Here is an 18,473-nt window from a genome sequence, read left to right as displayed (position 1 = left end):
TAAAGCATACACTTTAATTTCAAGACACCTCATATCTATTTTATTGTTAAAACTAGATACCAATTCAACTTCGGGATCTTTGCTTCATCAACAATAGAGAACAAAAAGGATGCATTTCATTAAATCTTTAGGAAGGAAAAGAGTGATGACCAGGTCAACAGTACTGATTTCTGTTTCAGTTATTTGTGTCAACAGCATTTATTTGTAATGGGTCAATGCACTAATTGACGTACCTGTCAGGCCAAACGTAATAATTATTTAAAAGTATTAGTCTGCAAAATCCAATTCCAAAATTTCCTAGAAATTCTAGAGTGCATCTCAAAAGCTCTATTTCTTTCCAGCCAGTAAAGTGATGGGTCATCTGCAGCTGAAATGCTGTCTCAATGTCTATTACAGAAAGCTCTTGCCATTATTTTAAAGTGTAAAATTGCATCCTGTGTTGATCGTGAAATTGAAATGTCCTCCTTCTGAAGGCCAAGCATGATAATTGAAAGGAATGATTGCAGGTACTAACAGGGCTCTTTTCTAAAGGGAAGATGATTAAACTTTTAAAAATGTGTGCAACTGAATTAAATGGAAGATGGAAAGTAAGATAGACCAAGGTTGCCTAGAGTGGCCATTGCTGCCTGGCTGACTAGCGTTGCTCATAGGAGATATGGTGTTCTCAGCTGATGTCAAGGACTGTGAACCCTGGGTCCATTAGTTTCAAGATTTTCAGTGGTCCCAAATTGTAATTTGACCCAGGTCAGCTGTCTGGAAAGTGCATGCCGCTTAATTATAAAGAGCTTTATAGAATAAGTATATTAATATAAATTCTTTTTTGTCCCTGGAACCACAATACCTGGTGGGAGTTATGCTGTGTGTGCACACAGAGGCCAATGTGCACACACACAATGCAGTCATACACACACACCCCAAATGCCCACATTAAAGAAGAACAATGACTAGAACACTGAAGCTCCTATTTACTTTCCCATTGCTAATGTTATTCATTTTTAAATATGAGAACACAGTAATATATATTACTTTTTAAAGATTTTTTTAAAATGTGGACCATTTTTAAAAAGTCTTTATTGAATTTATTGTAATGCTGCCTTTGCTTTAGACAACGAAGCATGTGGGTTTTAGTTCTCCAACCAGGGATGGAACCCATACCCCCTGCATTGGAAGGTAAATTCTTAACCCTTGGACCACCAGGGAAGTCCCCATACACATCATTTCACAAAAGTGTGGGCTGACATGAAATTTCTGATGTAAAATATCTTGAATACTGAAGCATATCTGTGGACATTCAAGCACATTCTGACTTATACCCAGTCACTAATGGCTATGAACAAGCAAGTTGCCTCTTTAAGAACTGTTTGAAATGGAGCTTTCACCTACAATTCATTCTATTTTTTCCCATGCTGTGGGCATTAACTCCCGCTGATTATTAAGGGCTGATAGGGGGAGGAACTGTTTCCATATAGGGGACAACAGAAGAGCTAAGTTACATCCATATTCTTGAAAAAGAGTCTTGTGAGTGACCTGATGTCCATCTGGGTCTGTGTCCTTGTGCCCCTGATTTGTCTGAAGCACAGTCATGCTGGCATGGTCATGGTTCTCATCAGTGGTGAGAATGAGGGTCTCATTTATTATTCTATCCTTTGGTAACATTTCCATTATTTTCGATATAGGTATACTTCAGAGGTATATGGGTATAAATGTCTTATCATTCAGAGAATCTATGCTGCATAACAAACAGCGATTGTTTTAACACAGGAGGTGAAAAATGACTAACATCTTAAGAGAAGAATCGATGGTGCATGGTCGTTCAGAAAAGGGCATGATTGATAGTAATAATTACAACCAAGGTCGGTTCAGTTTAGTCAGTTCAGTCAACTCAGTTGTGTCCAGCTCTTTGCGACTCCATGGACTGCACCATGCCTGGCTTCCCTGTCCATCACCAACTCCCGGGGCTTGCTCAAACTCATGTCCATTGAGTCGGTGATGCCATCCAACCATCTCAACCTCTGTCATTCCCTTCTTCTGCCTTCAATCTTTCCCAGCATCAGGGTCTTTTCTGAGTCAGTTCTTTGCATCAGGTGGCCAAAGGATTGGAGTTTCAGCTTCAACATCAGTTCCTCCAATGAACATTCAGGACTGATTTCCTTTAGGATTGACTGGTTGGATCTCCTTGCAGTCCAAGTGACTCTCAAGAGTCTTCTCCAACACGACAGTTCAAAAGCATCAATTCTTTGGCACTCAACTTTCTTTATAGTCCAACTCTCACATCCACACGTGACTACTGGAAAAACCATAGTTTTGACTAGATGGACTTTGTTGGCAAAGTAATGTCTCTGCTTTTTAATATGCTGTCTAGGTTGGTCATAGCTTTTCTTCCAAGCAGAAAGTATCTTTTAATTTCATGGCTACCATCACCATCTGCAGTGATTTTGGAGCCCCCCAAAATAAAGTCTGTCACTGTTTCCATTGTTTCCCCATCTAAAGTCAGGAGATGGCAGGGTGAAAACAACGAAACCTAGCCTTTTGTTCTCCTTTTTCCAACCATTTAGAAGAAATTGGCTTCAGATCAGACATTTTAGAACACAGAGCTTGATGAATTGAAAAAATCCTGGCTTGCACTTAAGAATTTCTAGTAGATTTGCCGCTTGGATTCGCTTTTTGACACAAGGTCAGACATTTAATTTGTCTTGTACCTCGTTTTTAACCTGGAAAATGAGCATAACTATGTTTTCTTCCTTTCAGCGATAGAGATGGTCTGAGGTTAAATGAGTAGCAGCATTTTCTTTTTATAACGTTGGTGCAGGAGAGGAAGAACATAATTTGCATCCAGTCTGGGGGTTGATTAAGCCACACCTTATCTCTACTGCTTGCACTTAATATGGAGAGGCCGAGTTTGATCTGCATTAGAATCCTGTCCTGGTGAGGCTCTTCAGAAGGAAGATAGGCAGGGCCTGTGTGGAAGATGCGCTCTCTTGATTCCTTTCTGTGGGGAGGAAAGCAGAGAAAAATTATGTCACCGCCATGTTCTGAACTGAAGTTGGTTTTGTTTCCTGCCTTATATTTGGATAGTCTTATAAATTGTAAACTGATTCTTTTTATTAATTTTACATGAAAGGCTAAGAGGTTAAAATATGATGACCTGGCAATAAGGTGGTCCTTATAATTTGTGTGAAAGTCCAATAATGTTTGCTTGTTTTTCTTTTACCGACGTATTGATTTTTGGCTGCACTGGGGCTTTGTTGCTCAGTGCAGGCTTTCTCTCTAGTTGTGGCGAGCAGAGCTTCTCTCTAGTTGCAGTGTGCACAGGCTTCTCCCTGCAGCGGTTTCTCTTACTGCAGAGCACAGGCTCTAGGGCGCCCGGCTCAGTGGTTGCAGCATGTGGGCTCTGCAGTTTTGGTGCAAGGGCTCAGGTGTGCTAAGCTACTTCAGTTATGTTCGACTCTTTGCAACCTTATAGACTGTAGCCCGCCGGGCTCCTCTGTCCCTGGAATTCTGCAGGCAAGAATACTGGAGTGGATTGCCGTGCCCTCTTTCAGGGGATCTTCCCGATGCAGGGATCGAATCCAAGTCTCCTGCATTGGCAGGTGGGTTCTAGCAACACCTGGGGAAGTACAACGGGCTCAGTTGCCCCCACGACATCTAAGTGGGATTCCTGGACCAGGGATCTTCCCAGACTAGGGGTCAAATCTGTGAGCCCTGCATTGGGAGGCAGATTCCTAACCACTGGACCACCAGGGAAGCCCACTCTTTTAGCAAATGCTGCCATCAGCTCTTTTTGAGGTGCTTCCTGTACCAATTAAATTTGGTTGTTTTTGTGTCTTAAACAGAAGTTAATTCACTAATTGAAGTGACCTGGTCCAAGAGAACTTGGAAAAGGCACTTGTAGTTTTATCTTCTCTGGGAACTTTCTTGAAATACCAATTAATTATGAAATCTTCCAAGTTGTTCAGCAACATGGCAGTTGAAAGGCAAACTAGAACAGGAGCTGTCAGCAATCCATCTATGAATAACTAGCACAGTGTTGTCTGCTTGGTATGTGCTTGACCATTGTTACAAAATCCACAACTGGTATATGTGTGTTTGCAGAATTGGTTTAATCCCTTGACCACAGATGGAGGTTTTGGTTCCAAAATCCTTTCCTGCTTCTCCAGGAAGTAAATAAAATCTTCAAGAATATTTGATTTCTTAATGGAGAAAATAGTTTAATTCTGTTGAATAGAATGTTTAATTGTTTTCCCCAGGCATTGTTGTTGATCTCAAAAACCATATACAATGGATGTAAAAATCATACAATCATGCATATCAAATGATTATTCTTTATACTTTTTAAACATTCTTGTCTTGTGATCTCTTTCCTGTTGAAAACCTTTCTATCTAGTCACTCATTATCATACTTGCGTAATTATATCACAACCTGACATGTCTTCTGGGGATTTTTAATACTACTCTGATTTTCTAAAATCTCATGACTCATTTTGATAAGACTTACAGAACAATTATGTTATCTTTGATTTCTGTAAATGCTATCTCAAACCCCCAAATACAGAGTCCTAATTGCACCATGGTTACTTTCAGCCACCAACAAGTTCTTTTAGATGTGTCTCATTTCCTGAGCTCCTATCACGGCTCAGTCACTGTGATAAAGAACCCTCACACAGGTTCTGTGTTGTCACCTCATTCTGATGGTAATATTACTCCTTTTGATGGGTGGAGAAACAAAGTACAAGGAATTTCTGTGTTTTCCATAATTAGATGCAAGTGTGTTGGTCACTCAGCCGTGTCTGACTCTGCGACCCCATGGACTGTAGCCACCAGGCTCCTCTGTCCATGGGATTCTCCAGGCAAGAACACTGGAGTGGGTTGCCATTCCCTTCTCATAGGAGTCTTCCCCGCCCAGGGATTGAACTCAGGTCTCTTGCAAGGCAGGAAGATTCTTTACTGTCTGAGTCACAATGTAAGCAAGTAAGATTTAGACAAATTAAAGTGGACTTAAATAACTAGAATTTTAAAAAATGTTTACCAATAAAAAAGTCAAACAAATGAGCTAAAAAATAGGGGAAAATGTGAATACTTTTCCAAAGAAGATATACAAATTGCCAATTAGCACATAAAAAGATTTTCAGTCTCATTAGTTACCAGGGGAATAAGACCTGAAACCACAAGGTATTATTTCACACTCACTTTGATGGCTGGAATCAGCCACTAAGATGATTAGAATGAAAAAATGTTGGTGAAGATGTAGAGAAACTGAAATTCTTGCATATTGTTGGTGGGAGTGTAAAAAGGTACAACTATTGTGGAAAAGAGCTTGACAATTCCTCAAAAGTTAAATATAGCCTTACCATACAACACATAACCTCCACTTCTAGGTATATACCCAAGAGAATCAAAAACATATGTCCACACTGAGACTTTGTGCACGAATGCTGATAGCAGCATTATTCATAATAGCCAAAATGTGGAAACAGTCCAAACCCAACTGATGAATGGACAAACAAAATATGTATGTACAAGCAATGGAATATTGCTCTTCTTATAACATTGAATGACATTATTCCACAATAAAAAGAAACAAAGTACTAACGCATTCTAAAATACGGATAGACTTTGATAACTAAGTGAAAGAAGTTAGTCACTAAAGACCATACATTTTAATTCTAGCGAGGTGGATGAAACTGGAGCCTATTATCCAGTGTGAAGTAAGCCAGAAAGAAAAACACCAATACAGTATACTAGCTCACATATATGGAATTGAGAAAGATGGTAACGATAATCCTGTATGCGAGACAGCAAAAGAGACACAGATGTATAGAACAGTCTTTAGGACTCTGTGGGAGAGGGAGAGGGTGGGATGATTTGGGAGAAAGGCATTGAAACATGCATAATATCATATATGAAACGAATCGCCAGTCCAGGTTCAATGCATGATACTGGATCCTTGGGGCTGGTGCACTGGGATGACACAGAGGGATGGTACAGGGAGGGAGGAGGGAGGGGGGTTCAGGATGGGGAACACATGTATACCTGTGGCGGATTCATGTTGATGTATACCAAAACCAATACAATATTGTAAAGTAATTAACCTCCAATTAAAATAAATAAATTTATATTAAGAAAAAGACCACACATTGTATAATCTCACTTACATGAAATCTCCAGGGAAAAATTCACAGATATAGGTTAGTGGTTACAGGGGACAGAGGTGTTAGAGAGGAAATAAGGAAAGACTTTGGAGGGTGATAAAAATGTTCTAAAATTGACTGTGGTGATGGCTGTGCAATTCTGTGAATTAACTAAAAGCCACTGAACTGTGCACTTTAAAATGATGAGTTAGCTGGTACGTGAATCATATCTTAATGGAAACATTTAAAGATGATTAAGAGTGCTTAAACCATGTCATTTGAGAAACAATTGAAGCATCTGGAACACATTTAGTTTAGGATTGTTGTTGTTTATCTTGAAGTGGAAAAGTTAAAATTTTACATAACCTGCTCCTTCTGCCTCTGTAACTCAGCTTTCTCCTTGTAAAGTCTGGATCATGTAGGTCATATAGTCTCAAAAAGTGGGGGCTCACAATACTAGGAACTGGAACTTCTCTCACTTACCCTTGTCCTGCTCTTTGCAATCTCCCAGCCCCTGCAAACCTGCTCAATCATGCCTGTCAATGTATTAAAAACTCTGTAACCCCTTTGTTCGGGGCTCAGAGCTTACAGTGTTAACTCCTCTGGGCCTACTGGCATAATAAACCTGAGTTTTCCAACTCTCTGGGTTTGGTGCTTGGTTTCTCGAATACTGGTTTCTGCAACAATCATTCAGTTGTGTCTGACTCTTTGTGACTCCATGGACTGCAGCCCCCCAGGCTTCTCTGTCCACGGAATTCTCCAGGCAAGAATACTGCAGTGGGTTGCCATTTCCTTCTCCAGGAGATCTTCTTGACAGAGGGGTCAAACCTGTATCTCCTGCATTGGCAGATGACTTCTTTATCCCTGAGCCACCAGGGAAGCCCATTACCTTAGGACGGCAAAGATTAAATATCCCCATTATTTGAGGGCTGTGTTGTTATTCAGTTTCACCCCATAAGTTTGACAGTATTGCGGCTCTTTTGCAGTCATTGCGTGACCAGATAATAGCTTTTCCAAAGAAGCTGAATTCCAAGTAGAAGAAGTTGTTGCTTTTAGCATCTCTGGGGTACCAGGTGGTCCTAGGTTGCTGGCTGTTGTTCTGCATGCTGAAATATTACCTGGAACTACCCAATATGAAAGTAGCAGTGGGATTAGTTGATCCTTGAAGACTTGGTTGTTATTCTCAGAAACTGTCTGAGTCACATTCTTTCTTTGTATTATTGGTGTTTGGCAGATTTTTAATCTCTCAGTTGGGTTCTCTCAATTATCACTTGTGTGAGTCAATTCTGCCTTTCCTTATAAAAACAATGTTTCCCATAGTCTAGAGAATGCTACAGAAAACACATACTGGTTCACTAGTAAGAATGATCTGATCCAGTAGCCACCTTCCTGAATTGTTTTCCCCCGTTGTTCTCTAGTCCTTAGACTAAATTCCTTTTTGGACCCCAAGTGCCCAGTCAAAGACATTCCAGTAAAAGGAGTTCCAACTCTTGCTCCTAGTTTGCAAGGTTGCTTACTTCCTTCTTGCCAACCCTCCAATTGACATAAAACCCTTACATGCGTGTTACTTGATGCCTGATTTCTAAGTCCTTGTGTCTCATTGCTCTTTAATCTCTGCTGCTCTACTGTGTGCTGCTGGGGTCTTCACCTCGCCCCTGACCTCCCTTTGCCTGGACAAGGGTCTTGTGTCCTAGAGTCAGGTGTCTTCCCTAGCTGATCTGATTTCAGGTATGGAATTGGGATTTGTACTCACAGCCCCATGTTTGCATCTCTAGGATCACTCATGTTAGCTTTGTATCCAGTTCTAGACTCTGATCTGCACTGCACATTTGTTTCATCCTGCGTTTCCTAAGACCAGCATACTCGTGTTAGAATAACATGTTGAAATAACAAATAAGAATCTATCTTTTTTTGGAAACTCTTTATAGTCACAGATTTTAAACCTCTGTCCATTAATTACAGTCTTTTGCATAAACTTCCTGGTTTCCAACCAGTCAAGGGTCTCCGTGCTTGCAGGCAGCACATGGTTAGCTTCTCCCACACAGTGAGATTTTGGTATCTGCAAAACAGCTCAAAGACATTGTTTCATGCCTCCCTTGAGGGGATCCAGGACCTGCCTCAGGGCTGCGCTACTGTTTCTTGGCAGCTCCTTCCTTGTCTCTGCACCCCTTCCTTTCCCTAATTAGCATCTGTTGGAACCTGCCCTGTGGAACTCAGAAAATGTTCAAGGGGGCTGAAGAACCCTCAAGTAACCCTGAGAGAACTGCTCCAAGGAGGCCAGAGGGGAACCAGGATATGTAGCAGTTTTTTTAAAAAAGGGCAGGTGTTCCGAAGTAAAAAGATTGTTGTTGTTCAGTTGCTCAGTCACGTCCGACTCTTTGGGACCCCATAGACTGCAGCATGCCAGGCTTCCCTGTCCTTCGCTACCTCCTGGAGTTTGCTCAAACTCATGTCTGTTGAGTCGGTGATGCCATCCAACCATCTCGTCCTCTGTTGTCCCTTTCTCCTCCTGCCTTCAATCTTTCCCACCATCAGGGTCTCTTCCAATGAGTCCGTTCTTCACATCAGATGGCCAAAGCATTGGAGCTTCAGCTTCAGCTTCAGCTTCAGCATTGGTCCTTCCAATGAATATTCAGGATTGATTTTCTTTAGGATTGACTGGTTTGATCTCTTTGCAGTCCAAGGGACTCTTTAAGAGTCTTCTCCAATACCACAGTTCAAAAGCATCAATTCTTTGGTGCTCAGCCTTCTTTATGGTCCAACTCTCACATCCATTACTTTGTCAACAAAGGTCCGTCTAGTCAAAGCTATGGTTTTTCCAATAGTCATGTGTGGATGTGAGAGTTGGACTTTAAAGAAAACTGAGCCCCAAAGAATTGAAGCTTTTGAACTGTGGTATTGGAGAAGACTCTTGAGAGTCTCTTGGACTGCAAGGAGATCCAACCAGTCTGTCCTAAAGGAAATCAGTCCTGAATGTTCATTGGAAAGACTGATGTTGAAGCTGAAACTCCAATACTTTGGCCACCTGATGCAAAGAGCTGACTCATTTGAAAAGACCCTGATTTAGGCTGGGAAAGATTGAAGGCAAGAGGAGAAGGGAATGAGAGAGGATGAGATGGTTGGATGGCATCACCAAGTCAATGGACATGAGTTTGAGTAAGCTCCGGGAATTGGTAATGGACAGGGAGGCCTGGTGTGCTGCAGTTCATGGGGTCGCAAGGAGTCGGACATGACTGAGTGACTGAACAGAACTGAACTCACATCCAAACGTGTCTACTCAAAAGATTATTGTTGATTAAATAAAACCAGATATCTCAAGTTAAGAAAGTTAGCAGTTCTGTGTATGGGAAGATGCAAGAGTCTACAGTCATTGAAATCATTCCTTTCCTAAGTACCTCAGCTATCTGGGGATCAGTATCCTGTGTTTTTCACCTCCTGAGCCCCCTTGGAGCTCTCCCTGGGGGGTAGCTGCAGTCTGATGGCTGCTAGAGGGCAAATAGTTGTTCCTGCCTGAGTTCCCTCAGGGCTCAGGGGCTCACCTTCCGAGGTGGCTGCAATCACCCAAGGTGGCTGCAATCGCTGATGAGATGATGGTTGACAGCCTTTGTTTACTGACATGCCAGGAAATATTCTGTTTCTCATCCTTAAACATAAATATGTCCATGCTTACGCCAGCCACAAATGTATAGGATGGGTTATTTACTTTTAAGTAATCAGATGTTATTTAAAAGCTATCTGTTCCATTCACTGAACTGGTCTATAAGAATACAAAGGTGTAGTGTCTAATTCTTGCCTTTAAACAGAAAAGTGAGGAAGACAGATCCATAAACAAAACCCTCCACATCCAGTGAAAATGGTAGAGGAAAGATACAGAAGTTGTGTGCAAGAGATTTGATGGAAGAAATATAGAGTGTAGGCAGCAAGAGGCGACCGGAGGGTATGAAGCAGTGGCTTGTTTTGTTCAGGTTCTCATTCTGGAGAACAGGCTGGTTTTGTGGAGGGTGGATGTGAGGGGCCAGAGAGTCAGGTTCACAGGGAGAATATACAGGAGAATCACTGAGAAAATGGCCGATGTCTGGTCCTCTGGTCCCAGGAGCAGACAGGGCAGCCTTGATTTCTGACCAAGATGTCAGCGTAGGCGTCACCCTAGAACCCACCCCTCGAGGGCTCAGCGTTACTTGCTGACCTTTTCCTAATAAACTCCACTTTTGTTTGAATGGGCTCCATATCACCTAGAACAAAACTCAAACCAAACAGACAGCCTAGTGAGGAAGACTGCCCAGAAGACACACCCTGGGAAGCACTCACATCCAGGGAGAGCTAACATTTATTGAGCTGTGCAGCTCAAACAGTGCCCCAGTCCTGGTGCTCATGGGGGCTCCGATGACCTCGTTTAGGAGGAACAAGCTGCAGGGCCTTAGTGGTGCTGTGAGGACCTGGATCCCATGCAGCCTGTACTCACAGCCATCCTCCCCCCTCTTAGCACCTGCCCCTCTGCCCTCTTCACACAGTGAGACTCTGCTCTCCAGCTTCACTCATTCCCAGACCTTGCCCTGTGCTTGGTATCCCTGAGCTCTTTCCTCTGAATCTCTACTGGGCAGAGCTCCCCTTGCCCTTCCAGATGCAGCCTGACTACCAGCACATCTCTGAACCCCCACCTGACACAACAGGCCTGAGGAGCCTGGGACACACCTGCATTCGGAGTCACTGCCTTCATCACTTAATGCGGTTATTTCCCCATGAAGGCACCACCCTCACCTCTTTGTCAGTTCACGTGGTTATTTCCCCATGATGTGTTGATCTTTTGCTGGGAGGCAGCATCGCATCTGGCACATAGTAGGTAAATGCCTGGGATGAACAACCTTATGAATAAATAATGACTCATGGCACCCCACTCCTGTACTTTTGCCTGGAGAATCCCATGGACAGAGGACCCTGGTGGGCTGCAGTCCATGGGGTCGCTAAGAGTCGGACATGACTGAGCGACTTCACTTTCACTTTTCACTTTCATGCATTGGAGAAGGAAATGGCAACCCACTCCAGTGTTCTTGCCTGGAGAATCCCAGGGATGGCGGAGCCTGTGGGCTGCCATCTATGGGGTTGCACAGAGTCGGACAAGACTGAAGTGACTTAGCTGCTGCTGCTGCATGTGAATCAATGGTGCTGGCAACTATCTGAAGTATCTGCCTTGAGCCACGTGCTCCAGGAGCAGGATGGAGGGTTTTCAGGTGCTGGGTGGACCCTCAAATCTCAGGAAGGAAGGAATTTTAGAAATACAAGCAGCAACGATTTGAAGACATCTCTCTTATGCCATGTTCCCTGTTTTCCAAGACACATTTATTATCCTGTGGCCGATGGGCAATAATGAGCTATTCATGGTTTTCCACCAACCTGAGATGCCTCTCAGTTGCCCTGACGTGCACACAGGAGTCAGTATCTGCCTGCCGCCCCATCTGGTCTCCTGGCAGACTGTGTACACCTGGAACCAGTGCTCCTCTTCTCTGGCACCATGGTTGTCATGCCCACGTTGCCTATGTCGCTGGGCAGCAGCTGCCTGTGTGACATCCGCCCTGGGTCTGTTAACTGGTGGAACACTGAATGGGCAGCACGTGGCAGAGGGTTGGAGGGGATAGATGGGAAGATGGAAACAGACTCATGGTCTTGCATGTGCTGTTAGAGATCTTACACGTACGTGGAAACAAAGTACCTTGTGCTTTAAGCATATTTTATATTACAACATGAGCTATGGATGTGTACGTGTCAGCTGTCGGAATCAGCTGGCACGGGAATGTTGTGGGGCCACCTGTATGTGTCAAGTGAGAAATGGCAGTACTGCTGGAAAGATGCTCTCCCCACCTTAGACGGCAGGAGGGGGACAGCTTTCTATTGTGTTAGTTTTGTTTAACTGGGAGACTCATAGAAATCATGAGCAGGTTCATAAGACAAAGAAACTCCCTGTCTCTTTCACAGGAACACTGCCCCTACAGTGAGGAATAATGCTGTTCCTAAGGTGTCCTAGACAATCAGACCTCATTATCTCAAAGGAAGGTCAAAGTCTTAGTTATTGTTAACTCAACTAGGGGAGGTCTGGGTGCTTTCAAGTGTCAAAGCTTTGTAGTTGCTGTATTATAAATGTCCGTAAGGCACTTAAAACACACACTGCACAGAGACTTGGATAAAGTACTTGTTTCTCACACATGCTCAAATGGGAAAAGTTTTATTTAACAGTTGCGTCCATTCACTAGAGAGCATGTCCATGTATGAAAACTTGTGAGTAGGTGGAGAGCAAGGACCTAAGCTGGGGATCTCAGAGACAGGACAAATCCACTGAGCAGAGGTGCATGGAAGAGGGATGGCTTTTTTGGAAGTGATTTTGGGGCTTTCCTGGTGGCTCAGATGGTTAAAAATCTATCTGTAATGCAGGAGATGAGGGTTCAATCCCTGGTCAGGAAGATCCCCTGGAGAAGGGAATGGCTACCCACTCAAGTATTCTTGCCTTGAGAATTCCATGGACAGAGGAACCAGGTGGGCTACCGTCCATGGGGTCACAAAGGGTTGGACTTGACTGAGCAACTAGCACTTTCACTTTTTCACACATCAGCTGTCATTTGTTATGAGACTGATTTGCTCGTCATCCAAGAACCTCAAGAACAAAGTCCCACAGCACACTGTGAAGCTGATCAAGCCTGGCTTAGGGACCTGTTCTTTCATGTGGTCGGTCTCCAATTCCACTTGGTGTCTAGGGTACCTGCCAGGGGTCACACATCCATGTATACATTAGGGGCTTGAGGTACCCAGTGGGTGGCTGCAGTGCCAGTCTCTTCTCTGCTCAAGTATCTCTCCAGTGCACCCCTACATAGCCTTGCTCAGCTCTGATCATGCTTAAAGTGCTGGTGATGATGTTAGCTGTTGTTACCATCTCAGAGGTCTGTGGATTTTCCCAGGGGATCCTTCAAGTCTGAAACACCTACACAAACTAACAAGAATGGAGTCCAAACAATAAGGTGCTCTTTATTACGACAAGTCAAGATTTGAAGCAGGTGCCGAATTCCCTGGCGATCCAGTGGTGAGGATTCCGTGCTTTCACTGAGGGGGCCCCAGGTTCAATCCCTGGTTGCAGAAATAAGGTCCTGCAAGCCACGCTGTGCAGCCAAAATAAACACATAAAGGAAAGCAGGTGCCCATCGAATGATATCCTGTAGGTTTGGAGAACCATCTTACTTTTGAGATGAGTCTTGACTGAGTGCTTGGAGAGCAAAATGGGTAGACTGAGGAAGAGAGTAGGGAAATTGGGTAGAAGAAAGAGACCAAATTTAGGACACCCTGAACCACCTGGGGCAGGGAGACAGCAAGAAGCAGGTGTCTGTGCAGCCGTGATCATGAAGAGAGGAGCACACAGGAAAGGGAATTCACAATTCACATTGGAATTTTAACTAGATCTGACCTTGTTCCCTTGTATTCTCATTTAATGAAACTGATTATCTCGGTATATTAGAGCACTACAGTAGCAAACACGGTATTTGCTTGTCAACAAGCTCCCTTCATGTTTGCATTGTCCAAAAATCCAAGGAGTTTACACTGTTGCTTCAGTCCAGAAGCCACATTCACATGACACGATATTCATCACTATAAAATGTGTCAGCAATGCTCTACATGAAATATGAAAGGCCGAGGAAAAGCAAAAGCTAAAGCATTTTCCAACTTTTCTTTGACACCAACCAGATTAATGAAAGCAAAATAAAATGGCTATTGAAAGTCATACATTGTATAATCTGCTTATTTCCATCAAAGAAAAAAGAAATGTCTCAGAAACCCAAGAGCTCGAGACTGATTGCATATTAATAAAAAAGCATCACATTTTTGCTTCATTACATTAATCCTCCACTTCATCACACTTGGTTGAAAAAAGCCAGGTAGTCACAAAAAGCCACATATTCAGGCCCATTTTTCTTTTCTATGTAATTTATTATTTTTCTGCAATCACTCGATTTATATCACCATTAAAAGAAAACATTTATAGTCAAGGAAAGGACAATACTTAATTTCCTGCATAGGCAGGTGGTGTTAAATGCCAAAGATGAATGGCCCTGCAGGAATCAGCAGTAGACTTGAATTTAACATCCCTGTCAGTTTATTGGTTACCTTGAAAAAATGGTGTATTACCTGCTAATTTTTTTTTTACCTGCTAGTTTTGAAACTGCAATTACAAACAACAGTCAACTGGCAGTGGAACAGAGTTGAGAGCAGCTAAAATGCCAAGAATTTCCAGGCAAATCCAGAAAGAAAAATGTTTATACAGCATGTGTGCTAAGTTGCTTCTGTTGTGTTTGACTCTTTGTGACCCCATGGACTGAAGCCTGCCAAGTTCCTCTGTCCATGGAATTCTCTAGGCAAGAATACTGCAGTGGGGAGCCATTCCCTTCTCCAGGAGATCTTCCCAGTCCAGGGATAGAACCTGGGTATACTGCACTGTGGGCATATTCTTTACTGCCTGAGCCACCAGGGCAGCCCTATGATGTAATAGAAGGTTGCAAAATAGAAAAAAGTAATTCTTAACATTAAATGCTCAGTGGATCATTCAAAGAGCAGATTGGACATATCTTAGAGGAAATCAGTAAATGAGAAAAGTAACTTGGAAGTACCTATAATATAGCATGAAGAGATGAGGAAAATGTGTTGGAGAGGTTAAGAGATCTGGAGAATGGGGGGTCTAAGAGACACTCTATGTTTGAGGAGGAATGAACACAGAAAGGGAAGATGGAATATTTCAGGAAAGAATGGCTGAGAAGTTAAAAAATTCTTGAAAGACATACAGACTCGTAGTCAAGAGGAACACAATATTCTCAGGAGGATTTGGTGGGGGGGAAGCAGCCTGCTGAGTAATTATAGCTGTTATATCAATTGTGCAATTGATAATTGTAGTTAAAGAACTGAAAGAGCAAAGACAAAGATCTTAGAAAGCAGGCAGAAAGCAGACAGATGTCTGCAAAGCAGTGATACTTGGACCAACAGCTAATGTGATTTACAGACACTGGAGCCCAGAAAGCAGTAGTGATATGACAATATCCACAAAGGGCTCAGAGAAAAGAGCAGTGACTCTAAAGTGATGTAGTCAGCCTTTCATTATAAATAAGCGCAGGGACTTCCTGGGCAAACCAGTGGTTAAGACTCTGCACTTCCAATGCAGGTGCGTGGGTTCAATCCCTGGTTGGGGAACTGGAACTAAGCTCCCACATGCCGTGTGGCCAATAAAAACAACAGCAATGAAATTCACGAACAGATAGGTACAAAATAAAGACACTGTCAAACTATTTTCAAATACCGAAAGGACATTTGAATTTTAAAAATTCACAATTTCTTTGTGTAGGAAAGTTTCTGAATGAAAGTATAAAAGGAACAACACTCTAATATTTTTTGAAAAATGGTGATATTTTTGGTATAAACATAATTTTATATGTATCAATATATTCTCTTTCTTCCTTCCTCCTTCTCTCTTTATTTCCCTCTTTCTTCCCTTTTCCCTTCTTTTTTAGATTAATGACATCGCTTTGCTTATAGCAACTCACTTTTGTCTCATAAACCTAAAAATGTGATTCAGTTCAGTTCAGTTCAGTCACAGTCATGTCCGACTCTTTGCGACCCCATGAATCGCAGCGCGCCAGGGCTCCCTGTCCATCACCAACTCCCGGAGTTCACTCAGACTCACGTCCATCGAGTCAGTGATGCCATCCAGCCATCTCATCCTCTGTCGTCCCCTTCTCCTCCTGCCCCCAATCCCTTCCAGCATCAGAGTCTTTTCCAATGAGTCAACTCTTCGCATCAGGTGGCCAAAGTACTGGAGTTTCAGCTTTAGCATCATTCCTTCCAAAGAAATCCCAGGGCTGATCTCCTTTAGGATGGACTGGTTAGATCTCCCTTCAGTCCAAGGGACTCTCAAGAGTCTTCTCCAACACCACAGTTCAAAAGCATCAATTCTTCGGCACTCAGCCTTCTTCACAGTTCAACTCTCACATCCATACATGACCACTGGAAAAACCATAGCCTTGACTAGATGGACCTTAGTCGGCAAAGTAATGTCTCTGCTTTTCAATACGCTATCTAGGTTGGTCATAACTTTTCTTCCAAGGAGTAAGTGTCTTTTAATTTCATGGCTGCAATCACTATCTGCAGTGATTTTGGAGCCCCCCAAAATAAAGTCTGACACTGTTTCCACTGTTTCCCCATCTATTTCCCATGAAGTGATGGGACCAGATGCCATGATCTTCATTTTCTGAATGTTAAGCTTTAAGCCAAATTTTTCACTCTCCTCTTTCACTTTCATCAAGAGGCTTTTTAGCTCCTCTTCACTTTCTGCCATAAGGGTGGTGTCATCTGCATATCTGAGGTTATTGATATTTCTCCTGGCAATCTTGATTCCAGCTTGTGTTTCTTCCAGTCCATTAGATACTTGCATATGTATGATAATTTAAAAAGTTGGTTTGTCAACAATTCTAGACAGAGAAATGAAGAGAGATAGGAGATTTCAGTCTCACCCTATAATCTATGTATTAATACCATTATACTTTTATATAGCACACTGGAAGTCAATTTCATGCCTTTGCTTCATTCTAAAAGCTGCATATATGAAATTAATTCCACATAGGACCTTCTATCTTCTCACTTGAGAAAGTTTACATATTTAAAAGAAGGAAAAAAAAAGAAGAAACACTAATGTTATTCCATAACTAAATTTATATTACTGTCTCTGCCAGAAAAGAAAAGGCAGAATCGTCAGCGAGCGTGCCTAAAACAAGTGTAGTCATTTGACTCTCAGAACATGAGCTGAATGCGATTCATAACAGCTCTAGTGCCCGAGCCTCTGAGGAGCCTCCTTTGAAACTTGGGTACAATAAACTTCTCAAAGGCCAAATTTCCACCGAATAACCATTAGAGAAACGTTAATTAATTAATTGAACTTTGAACTTTTTATTTTGCATTGCAGTATAGCCGATTAACGATGTTGTGATAGTTTTAGGTGGACAGCAAAGGGACTCAGCCATACCTATACACGTATCCATTCTCCCCCCAACTTCCCTCCCATCCACACTGCCACGTGACATTGAGCAGAGTTCCCTGTGCTGTACACTAGGTCCTGGTTGGTTATCCATTTAAAATACAGCAGTATGTACTTGTCATCCCAAACGAGACACATTCATTTATATGCAATTTTCTTGAAATTAAACTGGAATGAGTAATGTAATACTTTTCTTCGCAAAAGAAACTAACCATCAGATAAAAAATTGATACATAATTGTTTGCAATGTCTATAAAAATGTAAAACAACTGTTGACTTGGAGAAATTGTGACAGCGGGAGATTAAAACAATCCAAATTTCTGTTTGAGAAGGACTGGTTACACAAGCTGATAGTTCCATGAAATGAAATGCTTTGAAAAAGTTAGATTATTTTAAAGAGAATGAGAAAACTATGTATTGACATAGCACTATCTATAGTATATACTGTTACATGAAAACCACAGGGTGCAGAACAATGAATGCATTTTTCGGTGTAAAAATGTAGAGAAAGCAATTTAGTTGCATGTGCATAAAGGCACATCCTCAAAATACAAAGGAAATGAAAAAAATTTACTTATATGAGATGGGGGTTGGATGTGGAAAACAGAGATAAGACTACTTACAATACCTTTGTAAATAGTTCTGATTTTTGGTCCATGTAAATGTATGGGAAAGATTGAAGGCAGGAGGAGAAGGAGACAACAGAGGATGAGATGGTTGGATGGCATCACTGACTCGGTAGACATGAGTTTGAGCCAGCTCCGGGAGTTGGTGATGGACAGGGAAGCCTGGTGTGCTGCAGTCCATTGGGTCACAAAGAGTTGGACATGACTGAGTGACTGAACTGAAGTGAATGTATAAGCAAGTAACAACCTTTTTAAATGAAATCACACTCTATTTCTATAATTATAAATAACTGTATTTCTTTCAAAGTGCTATGTAATCTTGTTCATATCAATTATTTTTTCCCAGAATTAACATATGTGCAGTTTTCACTTATTCAGTATCTTTCTTTGAATCAACTGTGGAATTAATCAGTCTACCTTCCTTCTGCTTTAGTTGTCTGAATATACCCCCTTTAAGGGGGAGTTCAACATATTAACATTGGTGTAATTTTTCAACATAATTTCCATTGCATTTATCTCCATTTCATAAAATAGATTAACCACCTCTTGCATAGCGGACAACGAAGCCACAGCTCATGCTTCAATGTCAGAGCAAACACTTGACATTCTGCTCACATTTTAATTTTACTTGTATGACTCATCTCTGCTTTCATTCAAACTACAGTA

The sequence above is a fragment of the Ovis aries genome, chromosome 9 (genome assembly GCF_016772045.2).
Source record: "Ovis aries strain OAR_USU_Benz2616 breed Rambouillet chromosome 9, ARS-UI_Ramb_v3.0, whole genome shotgun sequence".
NCBI classification, from domain to species: Eukaryota; Metazoa; Chordata; class Mammalia; order Artiodactyla; family Bovidae; genus Ovis; species Ovis aries.
Note: the sequence above shows the minus strand (reverse complement) of the source record.